The sequence below is a fragment of the Gallinula chloropus genome (assembly GCF_964237585.1).
Source record: "Gallinula chloropus genome assembly, chromosome: 9".
Taxonomy (NCBI): Eukaryota; Metazoa; Chordata; class Aves; order Gruiformes; family Rallidae; genus Gallinula; species Gallinula chloropus.
This window is the reverse complement of record NC_140094.1, coordinates 3,825,550-3,841,486: the sequence shown is the minus strand read 5'-3', so window position 1 is coordinate 3,841,486 and position 15,937 is coordinate 3,825,550.

The window sequence follows — 15,937 nt, the reverse complement described above, 5'->3', positions numbered from 1 at the left end:
GCAGATGCAACACTGGTGGGATGCATGGAGCCCAGTACCACAAGCACAGCTGGGATGCAGGGCCTGGTCCCATGGACACAACACAGTTGGAAGGTGCAGAGGCCATCTCTGCAGCCACTGGTGGGATGTGTGGATCACAGTGCCATGAACATTGATGGGATGGACAGAGCCTGACATCACACAGACACCACTGGTGGGAGGTGTGGAGCCCATCACTGAAGCCACTGGTGGGATTCGGAGAGCCCAGTGACAGGAACACAACATGGGTGGGATACACAAAGCCCAGCAGAGCAAACATGGGTGGGAGGTGCAGAGCCCATCACTGCACATGCAACACTGGTGGGATGCATGGAGCCCAGCACCACAGGCACAGCTGGATGTGCAGGGCCTGGCACCACAAGCACAGCTGGGATGTGCAGGGCCTGGCACCACAAGCACAGCTGGGTTGCACGGAGCCTGGTCCCATGGACACAACACAGGTGGGAGGTGCCGAGCCCATCACTGCAGCCAGTGGTGGGATGCACAGAGCCCAGTACCATGAACATTGATGGGATGGACAGAGCCCAGCATCACCCAGACAGCACTGGTGGGAGGTGTGGAGCCCATCACTGCACATGCAACACTGGTGGGATGCATGGAGCCCAGCACCACAAGCACAGCTGGGATGTGCAGAGCCTGGTCCCATGGACACAACACAGGTGGGAGGTGCAGAGCCCATCACTGCAGCTGCTGGTGGGATGCACAGAGCCCAGTACCATGAACATTGATGGGATGGACAGAGCCCAACATCACACCCCAGTGCCACGAACACAACATGGGTGGGACACTCAAAGCCCAGCACAGCAAACATGGGTGGGAGGTGTGGAGCCCATCACTGCACATGCAACACTGGTGGGATGCATGGAGCCCAGCACCACAGGCACAGCTGGGATGTGCAGGGCCTGGCACCACAAGCACAGTTGGGATGTGCAGAGCCTGGTCCAAAGGACACAACATGGGTGGGAGGTGCAGAGCCCATCACTGCAACTGCTGGTGGGATGCACAGAGCCCAGTGCCATGAACATTGATGGGATGGACAGAGCCCGGCATCACACAGACAGCACTGGTGGGAGGTGTGGAGCCCATCACTGCAGCCACTGGTGGGATGTGCAGAGCCCAGTGACAGGAACACACCATGGGTGGGACACAAAAAGCCCAGCACAGCAAATATGGGTGGGAGGTGCAGAGCCCATCACTGCAGATGCAACACTGGTGGGATGCATGGAGCCCAGCACCACAAGCACAGCTGGGATGCACGGAGCCTTGCCCCTTGGATACAACACAAGCAGGAGGTGCAGAGCCCATCACTGCAGCTGCTGGTGGGATGCATGGAGCCCAGCACAACAGAGACAATGCAGGTGGGAGGTGCAGAGCCCATCACTGTAACCACAGGTGGAATGTGCAGAGCCCGGCCCCAAGAGCAAGGATGGGATGCACAGAGCCTGGCATCACCCAGACAGCACCAGTGGGATGTACGGGGCCCAGCACCACACACACGGGGGGGATGTGCAGAGCCCGGCAGAGCAAACACGGGCGGGAGGTGTGGGGCCCATCAGTGCAGATGCAGCACTGGTGGGATGCATGGAGCCCAGCACCACCATCACAGCTGGGATGTGCAGGGCCTGGCATCACAAGCACAGCTGGATGCACGGAGCCTGGTCCCATGGACACAACACAGGTGGGAGGTGCAGAGCCCATCACTGCAGCTGCTGGTGGGATGCACAGAGCCCAGTACCATGAACATTGATGGGATGGACAGAGCCTGGCATCACACAGACACCACTGGTGGGAGTTGTGGAGCCCATCACTGCAGCCACTGATGGGATTTACAGAGCCCAGTGACAGGAACACTCCATGGGTGGGACACACAAAGCTCAGCACAGCAAACATGGGTGGGAGGTGTGTAGCCCATCACTGCAGATGCAACACTGGTGGATGCTTGGAGCCCAGTACCATGAACATTGATGGGATGGATGGAGCCTGGCAGCACACAGACACCACTGGTTGGAGATGTGGAGCCCATCACTGCAGGTGCAGCACTGGTGGGATGCATGGAGCCCAGCACCACAAGCACAGCTGGGATATGCAGGGCCTGGTCCCATGGACACAACACAGGTGGGAGGTGCAGAGCCCATCACTGCAGCTGCTGGTGGGATGCACAGAGCCCAGTGCCATGAACATTGATGGGATGGATGGAGCCCAGCATCACCCAGACAGCACAGGTGGGCGGTTCAGAGCCCATCTCTGCAGCCACTGGTGGGATGCATGGAGCCCGTCCCCAAGAGCAAGGATGGGATGCACAGAGCCTGGCATCACCCAGATAGGGCCCAGCACCACACACACGGGGGGGATGTGCAGAGCCCGGCCCCAAGAGCATGGATGGGATGCACAGAGCCTGGCATCACCCAGACAGCACCAGTGGGATGTACAGGGCCCAGCACCACACACACGGGGGGGATGTGCAGAGCCCGGCCTCAAGAGCATGGATGGGATGCACAGAGCCTGGCATCACCCAGACAGCACCAGTGGGATGTACGGGGCCCAGCACCACACACACACGGGGGGATGTGCAGAGCCCGGCAGAGCAAACACGGGCGGGAGGTGTGGGGCCCATCAGTGCAGATGCAGCAGGGGCGGGACGCTCGGAGCCCGGCGCCACGGCCGGGCCGCGGGTGGGTGGGAGGTGCCCGTCCCGGCCCCGCCCGCCCAGCGAGGAGCTGCCGCGGCCGCGCTAAGAGCCGCCGCGCCGCTCGGCCCGCCCAGAGCCCCGGTAGCGCGCCGTGATCGTATAGTGGTTAGTACTCTGCGTTGTGGCCGCAGCAACCTCGGTTCGAATCCGAGTCACGGCATCGCCCCGGCGGTACCACGGCACACGGGCTCCGCTTTTGCACCCCCGGGGCTCTCGTTCTTTTTATTTCAGCCCCTTTTTTCCTCCCCAACGGGCCGGGGGTGCCGGCGCGGGGACCCCTGAGCGGTGCCTGGGGTTGGGGGCGGTGGGGGGGGTAAAGGGAGCAATTGGGAGAGGGGAAGGAGCAGTACGAGGGAGAGTTAAAAGGGGGAAAGAAACAGCGGGGAAACCGACCAACAGCAAAACAAGCAGTTAAAAGTAAAATAAAACCAAGCGAAATAAACCAAAACACAGCAAAGCAGAGGGAAAGAAAAGAGAAGAAAAGGGAAAAGAAAAGAAAAGAAAAGAAAAGAAAAGAAAAGAAAAGAAAAGAAAAGAAAAGAAAAGAAAAGAAAAGAAAAGAAAAGGGAAAAGAAAAGAAAAGAAAAGAAAAGGGAAAAGAAAAGAAAAGAAAAGAAAAGAAAAGAAAAGAAAAAAGAAAAGAAAAGAAAAGAAAAGAAAAGAAAAGAAAAGAAAAGAAAAGAAAAGAAAAGAAAAGGAGAAAAAAGAGAAAAGAGAGGAGAAGAGAAAAGGAAAATAAATGAGGAAAGGAAAGGAAAGGAAAGGAAAGGAAAGGAAAGGAAAGGAAAGGAAAGGAAAGGAAAGGAAAGGAAAGGAAAGGAAAGGAAAGGAAAGGAAAGGAAGAAAATGACGCAAAATAAAATAGGCAGTGACCCAAAGGAAAACAAAACGACCCAGTGAAATGAAAAAAAAATAAATTAAAATAATCAAATAATAAAAAGAAACGAAAATTAAAAACAAAACCACCCCAAAAACCCAAACCTAAAGTCGACAGAACGGGTAGAGCCGCTACCTAACTAGTCAAATAAAGAGCACTAAACTCCTAAATGCAAAGTTAAAGATTATAACAAGGCAAAGGAAACCGCAGGGGACGGGAAAACCCTGTGCCCCCGGCCCGGGGGACCCTGCGGCGCCGGCAGCAAAAGCGGAGCCCGTGTGCCGTGGTACCGCCGGGGCGATGCCGTGACTCGGATTCGAACCGAGGTTGCTGCGGCCACAACGCAGAGTACTAACCACTATACGATCACGGCGCGCTACCGGGGCTCTGGGCGGGCCGAGCGGCGCGGCGGCTCTTAGCGCGGCCGCGGCAGCTCCTCGCTGGGCGGGCGCGCTGAGTGACGGGCGCCCGGCCCCGCCTCCCCCTCCTCCCGCGCCGGGAGCGCCCCTGGGCAGCCGGGCCGAGACCCCGCTCCTCGCCGGGCACCGGCCCTGATTCTCTGGCCCCGCGGCTGTCTGTCCTGGGCCGGCTCGGGTTGGGCCAGGGCTGAAGCTGGGAACCCCGCCTGAGCCCTCCCCTCAGCCCCAGGCTGCCCCTGCCCCTGCCCCGCCGGCCGGGAGAGCCCTGAGCCCGCCCAGCTCACCCTGCCCCTCAGCCCGCCCCGAGCCTGGCTCAGCCCTGTCCCCCCCAGCCCTCACCCTGGCCCCCAGCCCAGCCCTCACCCTGGCCCCATCCCTGTCCCCAACTCTCACCCTGCCCCCCAGCCCAGCCCTCACCCCGACCCATCCCTGTCCCCAACTCTCACCCTGCCCCCCAGCCCAGCCCTCACCCCGTCCCCATCCCCCTCCCCAGCTCTCACCCTGCCCCTAACCCTGGCCACAGTGCTGTCCCCATCCCTGTCCCTAATCCTCACGCTGTCCCCAGCCCTGACCCCAACGCTGTTCCCAAGCCTCACCATCCCCAACTCTGACCCCAACCCTCACCCTGTCCCTAACCCTGTCCCCAGTCCTCACCCTGACCTTTTCCCTGTCCCCAACCCTGACCCCAACCCTCACCCTGTCTCTAACACTGACCCCAACGCTCTCCCTAACCCTCATCCTGTCCCCAGCCCTCACCCTGACCCAAATCCTGACCCTAACCCTCACCCTGTCCCCAGCCTTTTCCCTGTCCCCAGCCAGCCCTTGCCCTGTCCCCAGCCCTGTCCCCAAGCCCTGCCCAGCTGTAATCTCACCTCTTACCCCCAACAGTGTTTGTTTCCTGGGGCCTAAAGCATCCCTTTGCCCCAGCATTAAGGCCTCACACACCAGGTGCTGCAGATGGAGGTGGGGAGGAAGGTGAGGGACTGGGGGTGACATCTCTGTGGCCTGAAACAGCTACAGGCCTCATCAGCCTGTGCTGCTGCTCCTGCTGAACCCCCCCCCCACCCCCCCTGTGCTGACACGTTGCCGTCACCGCTGCTGTTTGCAGCGCTGGGGTATGAAAGGCTGGTTGATCGTCAGGGAGACACAAATAATTCAAAACATCTGGGATCAAAAGGGTTTCTTCCTGGAGAATATTTTTAGAGCCGTGGTGGCACTTCAAGGCAAGTGCGTGGCCCAGGTGACTCATTCCCGTGCTGTGACAGGGAAGAGCTGCTGGCAGAGACCTCTGCTCATCCCTTGCATCATCCCCGTGCACCCCTCCCACGTGCTTTGCCTGCGTGTGAGGGGGTGCTGGGAGGGGTGGGGTGTCACCATGCAACATCCGACCCTGAGCTCCTCCTCGTCTTGCTTGTGTTGGGCCCAGGAGAGCTCGGAGCGGTGGCAGCAGCCAGAATGGCCTTTTGTGTCCTCCCTGTGTCCATGCCCACTTCTTCCTCCCCTCAGCCTCTTCACTGCTGACCTGCCCTGGGCGCTGGGAGGGGTGCTTGGTCCCTCAGCGATGGTGGGGACCTTTGCAATGGGAGATGTTCCCCACAACACCAACCCTGGCTGACCAGAACATGGTGGAGGAGGAGCTCTTTGGTGGTATCTCCAAATGACCAGGGAGGGTGTCTGCATGGTCCTGCCCTCTTGCCCCTGTGCCAGCTCTCTCCCTCCCTCATCTGTCCCTCCCGTGGGGATGCAGGGACACTGCTCTTGCTCATCTGTGGCCAACCCTGTCACCATCTGTTCCCTCATGCTGGAACTAATGTGGGTGTGGCATCCCTGGTAGGAGATAAGCACGTCTCTTCTCTCGTACCCAGGGAGTTGACCAGCATCATCAGCGCCATGGCTGTCCCATGGAGAGAGACCTGACCACGGTGAAATCCACAGGGCAGGGGGCAGCTGAGATGCAGAGGTGGGGCCATCGTGACCTCTGTGTCTCAAGATGGCAGGAAGAGGTCCTTGTCCTACCCCGTGCCTGGCCTTGGTTTCCTTCCCTGGCCTTGGTTTCCTTCCCTCACGCTGAGCTGGTGGTGTCCCAGTGCCACCGAGCTGGGCCGTGCCACTGGCGGAAGGACAATGGCGGCTTCACGCCACAAGGCCCCGTGCGATGGCCGCGTGGGGCGGGTGCAGCTCTGCTGTGAGCACCCAAGGGAGACGGTGGGGCAGTGCGGAGACATGGCGGGGATGGAGGGCCTACGGCGACGCACGCCGCGACCATGGGACTCCTCCCCGGGCACTCGCACGGGCAGAGGCAGCAGCACCCCCTGAGCATGGTGTCCACCACCATCCTGATCCCGGTTCCTGGCCCGGCGCGGGGCAGGCCTCTCGTCCCTGCCGGCGTGTGCCGGGAGCTGCTCACGCGGCGTGCGTGGCACAGGCTCCTTGGTGGGCAGGGAAGAGGCGGCGGGGCTCGTGCTTTGCCTGCTTGGCAGAGGTTTCTGGAAGGGGGAGGCCTGCAGAACAACAGTGATCTCAACTGCTGGCACAGGCGTGAGGCAGATAAACACGGCGGCGGTACCGAGGAGCCGGCCAAACATGGAAGCGAGCAGGGAGGTGGCGGGTGGACACGGAGATAAGCGCCAGGGGCCTGGCCTGTGCGGAAGTGCAGGCATGAAGCTGCTGCCGCCCATCCCTGGCGGTGGTGGTCCTAGCCCAGCGCGGCCTCCTACCCCTGGGCTGCCTTCTTCCCACCCCTGGGCTGCCTTCTTCCTACCCCTGGGCTGCCTTCCCACCTGTGGGCTGCCTTCTTCCCACCCCTGGGCTGCCTTCTTCCCACCCCTGGGCTGCCTTCCCACCCCTGGGCTGCCTTCTTCCCACCCCTGGGCTGCCTTCTTCCTACCCCTGGGCTGCCTTCCCACCCGTGGGCTGGCTTCTTCCCACCCCTGGGCTGCCTTCCCACCCATGGGCTGGCTTCTTCCCACCCCTAGGCTGCCTTCCCACCCCTGGGCTGCCTTCTTCCCACCCCTAGGCTGCCTTCCCACTCCTGGGCTGGCTTCTTCCCACCCCTGGGCTGCCTTCTTCCTACCCGTGGGCTGCCTTCCCACCCCTGGGCTGGCTTCTTCCCACCCCTGGGCTGCCTTCCCCAGCTGCATTTGGGCACAGCCGCTCCTCGTGACACCGTGCCAGGTTGTTCAGGCCCCAGCAGCCCTTTGCTGTGTGGAGCAAAGTCACGTTCAGCCAGTGCAGAGGAAACAGAATGAGCTTGTGGGGGTGTCAGGGCGACCATCTGTCTGCTGGACAACCCAATCCCTTTGGGCTCAGCTCAGCACCTGGGCAGGATGCTTCCTGCTGCTTCAGGCTGGCTCCTCTGCCCTTCCCACCCCCGCTGTCTCCTCGGTGACTCTCCTCCAAGCCCTCCGATGCCCGTGGGTTGCGTTCCACGCAATTGTAAAGGCTCCTGCAGTGTGGAAATGCTGGTGCAGCCAGACAGAGAGTGCTGCTGGGCCCAGACGTTGCCACTCTGTGGCATAAACATAAATCTTCTGGCTGGCAGAGGGACAAGAGCGATTCATCACCGCGCGGCTGTCTCAGCTGCTCTGCCCCTCGAGCGGCCTCTCCAGCTGTTCCCTCGCTGGGGCAGCCCCTGGCCTCCTTTCCCCATCTCAAGGAGGCTGAGTGATCCCCACTGCCTACCCCTCTGCTCCTAAACCCTTACAGCAGCCCCAGGAGCAGGGAGCAGGGTGCCCAGGGAGGCAGGATGGCTGCTGGTGCTGCAAGGAGGTGCTCCCATGCTTTACTGGTGATAGAACACCGTGCCCTGATGCAGGCTGGCCCTGTCATCTCTGGGGGCTGAGAGGCCAGAAACTCAGCACACAGTTTGCTGTGCTGATGGAAGCCCACCTTCCTTCTGAAGGAAATCAGAGCAACTCCACTAAATTACAGCATCTCGCTGTCTTGCTCAGTATCCCAAATTCCCACACCCACAGGCACTGCTGGTTTAGGATGCTGAAGCAGGAGCCAGGGTCCTGGGGCTGGGATAATTTATGGAGATGAAGGTTTAGGTGGGAATTGGGGTGAAGAACGGTGTGTCTGAGCTGGGAGATAGTTGCAAGCAACCTGACACAGCTCTATTCCCCCCATCCCCCAAATCCTCCTCTAGCTTGTGAGACACGTGTGCCAAGGGCTGGAGAAGGACTTGAGCACTTTGTGGCTTGAACGTTCATCTGTGATGCTCTCAAGGGGCTTTATGAGCCCACAACAGTGCATGAGATGGCCCTGGGTCTTACAAAGCTCGAGCTTCCAAAGGGTATTTTCCAGTCTGCCAGCACTATGCAGGGCAGGCTTTGTCATGGTTTGGGATCCCCTTGCCTGTCTCCAGCATTCAGAGGATCCCAAAGCTGTCTGGAGCAGGGATTCACCAAAGCTGTCCTGCCTGACCTCTGGTGAGCACAAAGCCTGGAGCATCCCCTTGAGCTCATTCCTTCTGGGGTCAGCATCCAGCTAGAGATGGGATGTGATAGGAGCATCCCAGGGGAGAGCCAGCTGCCCCACAGAAATGCCAGCCCCCTGCACCCTGCCTTGCTCCTGCTGCCAGCCCCAGCTCCCACTCTGCCTTTGTTCCGGGGCTGGGAGCCTCCTCCCGCAGCAGGGATTTATAGCCAGCACACAGCCACCTCTTAACCCCTCTTTGTGATGCTGAGTGGGCAGAAAACAGGCAGCCACACGCTGCCAGGCGCTCTGCCCAGCCCTCTGCTCTCCCCTCCGAATTCACCTTCAGGTTTCTGCCTCCCAGCCCTTTTGGAGCCACGGGGCTGGGTTGGTGGCAAAAGCCCTTGTTCCCCTCTGCGTGGTGGTGGGGGAACAGCCCCTGTTTTGCTCTCTGCCTGCTGTGCCCATCCCACCAGTGGTTGATGGCGGCCCTGTTAAGGGATGTAAGGGGGATGCTGGGGTGGTTCAGGGCCCGTAGGCGATGTGCAGCCAGTGAGAGCCTGCCTGGAGAGAGGGGCTCAGCTGTGTGAGCGCAGCCACTGCAGCTGGATTAATCAACCAGGCCATTAACACTGTCTGGGGGTGCACAGGTGCCCCCCCAGCCCCGGAGCACAGGCCTGTGGCCTGCACCTTGCGCTGATTGAGCTGCAAAGGCTCCAGCTCCCGGCTCCGCTCTGCCTCCGATCGATGAGCGCAGGCGGCTCCGATCAATCCCACTTGACTGCTTGCTATGGAGTTCAGATCCCTGCTCTCCCAGCCCGTCCCACTCCCTTTGTTCATTCAGAGGAGGAATTCCAGCATCTCATCCCACCTGGACGCTGCTGTGCCCTGGCAGGGTCAGGCCCCCTCCTAAGGGCAAGTGATAACCTACGGGCGCAGATGTTCCCCCCTGCCCCCCTTCCCTGGAGGGCCAGCAACGAAGGGCTTCAATCTGTGCTATGGCTGGAGCCCTCAAAGTGCCAACCTGGCTGGGCAGCGTGTGGAAGACGGTGGATGGATGAGGCTGTGAGGTTTGCATGGTGTAATAGAGCTGTTGCTGGCACCTGTCGTGAGGTTTCCCTGCCACCAGCCTGGTTTTGCCAGGGAGATAGAATCATAGAATCATGGAATCATAGAATCACAGGGGTTGGAAGGGACCTCCAGAGCCCATGGGGTCCAACCCCCTGCCAAAGCAGGGTCCCTGGGACAGGTCACACAGGTCAGTGTCGAGACAGGGCTGGAATATCTCCGGAGATGGAGACTCCACACCCCCTGGGCAGCCTGTCCCAGGGCTCCCTCACCCTCACTGGGGAAAAGTTCTTCCCCATGTTGGTGTGAAACTTCCTGTGCTCCAACTTGCAGCCACTGCCCCTTGTCCTGTCTCCACAGACACTGAAAAGGGGCTGGCCAGTTCCCCCTGCATCCCATACTTCAGATATTGATAAACATTAATAAGGTCCCCCCTTAGTCTTCTCTAGGCTGAAAAAGGCAAAGGCAGCTGCAGGGAGCTCCGGTGCCTCAGTTTCCCCTGTCCTCAATGGGGACCGAGCCCAAATTCAGCCCTCTGGGGCTTGAAATGTTTTTATGGAATGGAAACCAATCCAAACCAAAGAGATGAAATGAACCACCAGAAAGCTCACAGGTTGGGAATTTCCCTCCAACCCGTTCCTGGCTTCTGCCAAGAGGTGTTCCTCATGCTCTGTGTCCATCCTGGAGGGATTCTTCCCTTGTATCTGTCACCCAGCTCTGTCTCTGGCCCGTTTCCAGGGCGCTGTGCTGGGTGTGAGGAAACGAAGCTCCCCATGGCTCTCTACACCTCACTGGGTGTTCATGAAATGATGGATCACACCACAGAGCAGCGATGGCACTCGGGGTCGTGGATGCGCAGAGCGCTGTCAGTGCTGAGGGAGGAGGCAGAAAAGGCTGAGGCAGCAGCTGATGTACCTGGCTCCAGCCTGGCAGATGCCCGTCAGTGAGGCATCACCCTTTCTTTTGGTCAATTAGTGTTGTTTCAATTACATTATCAGCTGCAGAGATAGAAAGGTTGGGGAGCTTCAAGAAGTGTCGGTGAGGTTTTGCTCTGCCTGGCACAGGCACGTGCTTTGGGCATATCCCACATGTCAGGCAGAGAAGGACCTGGGGGTGTTGGGTGACTACAGGCTGAACATGAGCCAGCAGTGTGCCCAGCTGGCCAAGAAGGCCAATGGCATCTTGGCTTGTATCAAAAACAGTGTGGCCAGCAGGTGTGGGGAGGTGATTGTGCCCCTGGACTGGGCCTTGGTGAGGTCCTGGAGCGAGTCCAGAGAAGGGCAACCAGGCTGGGGAAGGGGCTGGAGGGCAAATCCTCTGAGGAGCGGCTGAGCGAGCTGGGGGTGTTCAGCCTGGAGAAGAGGAGGCTGAGGGGAGACCTTCTCCCCACCTCCACTGCCCTGCCAGGAGGGTGCAGAGAGGTGGGCGATGGTCTCTTCAGCCAGGGGACAGGAGATGGGACAAGGGGCAATGGGCTCAAGTTGTGCCAGGGCAGGTTTAGATTAGACATTAGAAAAATAATTTTCACTGAAGGAGTTGTCAGGGCCTGGAACAGGCTGCCCAGGGAGGGGCTGAGTCACCTTCCCATGTCACCACCTGGATGTGCTTAAAAAAAAGGGTAGATGAGGTACTTAGGGATCTGGTTTAGCTTAGGATGGACTTGATTGGACTTGATGATCTTCAAAGGTCTTTTCCAACCTTGTGATTCTGGGATTCTGTGGTCTGGCTGGAGCATCCAACCGGCCTGGACGTGGTTACAAAGCCGGGGTCGGCATCCCGTGTGCAGGGGTGGAGGCAGCAACGTCCTGGTTTGTGATGCTTGGGAGGAGCGACGTTGGGACGGGACCCTGGTCTCTGTGTCCCTCTGTGCTTTCCCCCAGCTACGCTACTTTCCACCTCCACCCAACTGGAAGGGGGCTGCAGAGCACCTCGTGCAGAGCATCCCTGCCACGCCAGCCCGCTCCCTGGGCCAGGCTTTGGATTTAGCAGTGCTCAATGGGAAAGAAGCCTGAGAGGGGATCTGGTCAATGGTTATCAATAGCTGAAGGGTGGGACAAAGGGGGACATGGGCAGCCTCTTCTCAGTGTCTGTGGGGACAGGACAAGGGGAAATGGCCTCAAGTTGGAGCACAGGGAGTTCCACACCAACATGGGGAAGAACTTTTCCCCAGTGAGGGTGAGGGAGCCCTGGGACAGGCTGCCCAGGGGGTGTGGAGTCTCCATCTCTGGAGATATTCCAGCCCTGTCTGGACACCGACCTGTGCAATATGAGCTGGGGAGCTGCTCTGGCAGGGGGTTGGACCCAATGGGCTCTGGAGGTCCCTTCCAACCCCTGTGATTCTGTGATTCTGTGATTTCTTTCTCCCCAGAGCACCTGCAGCTGCCCGTGGCAGGGAGGGCTGGATCCACCATCCCTCCCCACGCTCCCCCAGCCACACAGATCTCTGCTGTGGCACCCTGGCTGTCCCTTCTCCATGCTGGAGCTCCAGCCCATTGCACACCTCATGTGGAAACCCCCTTGATCACCCTGTCACCCTTCTCTGCATTTCCCAGCCCCACTGTATCCTCAGGATTGGGGGGGGGGACAGGACACCAGGACCACACACAGGCTGGGACTGATCAGGGAATAGCAGCACCTCTGACATCATCTCTACCTTTTCCTACCCTTTCCCATCAGTTTTGACTCGGGGGGTTTTGTGTTCTGACCTCTGCTGAGTGCCGTGGGGACACTTTGGGGGACTGTCAGCACTCCAGGTCTTGGAGCCCATCACTCCAGACGTGAGGCTGGGCTTGGTTTCCCTGTGTCTGTCCCTTCCCTGACTCTGGCTGTTGTCTTGTCATATTGCCAGGTCACACTCAGCCTCTGAAACTCCTCCTGCAACTCCGGTTGCTCCTCTGCAGTACCCAGCATGAGCTGATGTGATGAGCAGACTGCTACTTCTCTACTGACCTCACCTCAGCAGAGGACCTGCCTGTGGAAATGCAGGTGACTTCTCCCAGTGGGATCACCCTCAGGTCTCTGCTTTGGAAAAACGGGATTCACTTTAGGAGAGCTGTGTTGTCTCTTTCCCAATATGTCCTGTTTATCCATCTGTCCCCATACTATGCCAGTTTCATTCTCCTTATGCCAATTTTTGTTCATTTGCAGAGAACAGATGTGTCATTTATCAGCCTGGGGCTCCCTGCCTGCCTCCTGGGAAGCATTTTTGGTGTCACAGTTGCCACCTTCCAGTCCCAGGACCACGGGGGAAGGCTGGGGTGTCACCCAGGTGATGTGACATCCTCCCGGTCCCTGCTGCACTCTAGGGACCTCCCGAGGAGGGAAGGGGCTGGAGCCCCCCAGACATCTCCATGCTTCTGGAAATGGCTTTTATTTGAAGCTGGGGAAGAAGCACCTGGAGATTCAAGGGGCTGCAAGGCTTCCCTGCAAGCCAGGCGAGATGCTGGCATCAGGGGTAGCAGCCAGCTCAGCGCCTGACTCCAGTGACACGTTGGCAAGTGTCAAGCGCTGAATTCAGCCCCCACATCACCTGTGGGTGAATCACCTTCCAGCACCTCCTCCAAAGCATGCAGGAACACAGGCCTTCTCCTCTGAGTCACCAAAAGCAGCTGCCTGGGGGACGCTGGGCTGTGTCCACACCCCCCAGGGTTAAACCAGAGGGGAAGGTTTACTGGGATGGTGTGGCCTCAGCCCTCCTCAGACCCAGAGATGGGTCCTGTGTCCCGTTCTGGGCCCAGCTGCCAAAGAGGGCTCTTGTCCCAGCTGTGGGTGAGCACGGGGAGCACTCGGGGTAGCTGAAGCAGCTCCATGCCCCCAGGAAGAGGGCTGAGGGCTGAGGACACACACAGCTCTCCCCAGGGCTGGCAGGAGCCCGGAAGATGCTGCCTGGCTTTTTCTTCCTGGTGCGTGCTCCAACCTGCCTGGGTAGTGTCTGCCCCGGCGAGCAGCCATCGCTGCCTCTGCTGAGAGGAAGGCCTGGGCTGTGAGCTCCTGCTCAGAGACCATGGGGCAGAGCTGGAGACAGCAGGGAAGAGCTGGAGACAGCAGGGAAGAGCTGGAGATGGCAGAGAAGAGCTGGAGACGGCAGGGAAGAGCTGGAGATGGCAGAGAAGAGCTGGAGACGGCAGGGAAGAGCTGGAGGTGGCAGGGAAGAGCTGGAGATGGCAGGGAAGAGCTGGAGACAGCAGGGAAGAGCTGGAGATGGCAGGGAAGAGCTGGAGACAGCAAGGAAGAGCTGGAGACAGCAGGGAAGAGCTGGAGACAGCAGAGAAGAGCTGGAGATGGCAGAGAAATGCTTCTGGACCCTCCCAAGATGGCAGAGAGGGTGGGAGTGAAGCTCCTGGTGCAGAGGTCCCTAGTCCTTGCAGGCTGCTGCCAAAGGCCTCCTGTCTCTGCCATTCCCCTGGTCCATAGGAAAGCAGCCACAGGCTGTTCTTCTCCTGATCCCAGGAGAAGATCTTTCCACTGTCCTTTCCCCCTTCCCAGGGGCTCCACGAGCTGCAGGCAGAGCGAGCAGGCTGTGCATCTCACTGGGGGGGGGTGGGGGGGTGGGGTGTGTGTGCTTCTCGCCGTGGCTGCGCGAGAGAGCAGCTGAACCGCGGAGTCTGGCACGCAAGCGGCGCAGCGTGGTGCTCCCTGGCCTCCTCCTGTCTGCCAGTCCCTCCCCGTGCCCCCTGCCAGTCCCCACACCAGCCACGCTATGCCACAGCCATCTGTCCCGGCGCGCTGCCGTTGCCACGGCGGCTCGCCAGCCGAGTGGCATCGCGGCCACGCTTGCGGCATCGGGGCCGCTCTCCACAGCGCAGGCATCGAGCCCGGGTCCCAACGTGCCTCAGACGATGAGGGACGTGAACAGCCGGGGCTGGGAGCGCCGCCAGCTGCAGTGTGAGACGCAGATGGAGCCTGGCTTTGGCGGTGCGAACACAGAAATCTGTCGCCGCTTCTTCAAGCCCCAGAGGAACCGCTGCGAGGGGAGGGATGTCACCGGTGTCTCCTCACGACGACGGCAGGAAGGGTGGCAGCAGCCCGTGCCCACACTGAGTCACTGCTCTCCTTCAGATGCCCCTTCAGAGGCCCCCCCCAGCACAAGGAAATCTCCCCTGCCCAGCTCTTTTCTCCCCACCCTGCTGCCCTATGTTGCTGCCCCAGTGGTTTGGCCCAGGGCAAGCCAATCTCCAGGGGAAACTCAGTTGGGTCCAGGGATTTTCTTCTTCATGCCCCTCTGGGCTCTGCTGAAGCCTCAGGTGAGAAAGAGATGAGAACAGGGGTACCCTGGGCTGGGTGCCCACCTGCCAAAAGGCCACAGAGGAATTCAGATGAGAAACAGCGAATGGGAAGGATGTGGCTGGGGCCCTAGGTGGCTTTTGACCACAGACCCTCTTTGATCCCCTGCCTGGCTCTGGCACAGCTGCCTCTCCAAAGAGGGAGTGATGGGAGGGATGTGACAGAGCAGGATGGGAAGGAGGGACCGCTGCAGTTCCCCCCAGTATGGCGGTAGTTTTAATAAAAAGCCTCACCACAGGACAGATCCCTCCTCCACAAGGCAGATCCCTCCTCCCTTACCTCTCAGGAGACGCTGAGCATGTGCTTTCCAGGCCTGAGGATTTAACTAGAGCCATCTCATCTCCAACAGATGTTGCTGAACATCCTCCTTGGTTACTGACAGAGGGTGGAAGTACTCTCAATCTCATGTGCCATCAGCCCTGCATCCTGCTTCCTTCCAAGCGCTGCACAGGCAGATTTATTGAGAATCTGTCTTTTTCTGCATTTTAATAACAATCTCATCATCCCCATCTGCTGGGACTGAGGTCTGCCGCTAGACTTCAAACACTGCCTTGTATCCACTCTATTCCTGGCAGACACTTTTCCTGCTCCTTAATGCCTTTTTGTCTTGCATTCCCTGCACTCTGAAATTTCCAGTCTTGGTTTCTGGGTGCTGTGGCTGTCTTCTCCCTAGGGAGGATGCTCTCTTGCTGTCTGGTTGGACCCAGGGGGATCTAGCTGGGTTTCTTGGGCCAGGAGCGTGCAGTGTGGGCTCGCTCAGCAAACCTGGGACTCTGTGGGCTCACTGGGCATTTGGCATGTGCTGTGCTAGGCTGGCTTGGGAGGCTCAGCTCCTCCGGTCTGGAAGGAAAGAGGGTGGATCACCATGACAGGCTTCTTTCTCCAGGCCCTCTCTCCTCCCTGCAGCAGGAACACCGACAGCTGCATCCCAACATCTCTTCCCATCACGGGGCAGGAGCCCAGCTCGTGGTGTGAGGACAGGCAGGGCCACGCTGTGGCACATCTCCCCCTCACCACACGCCTCTGCACGGCTCCACCTCTGCGGTGGTCGGGCTTCTGGAGCACCCTGCCTCTAGCCCCTTCCCTTTCAGGTTTGGTTGGCTTGACCATGGCCTTTGAGGGGGGATTCAGCCTGAGAAGGGCGGT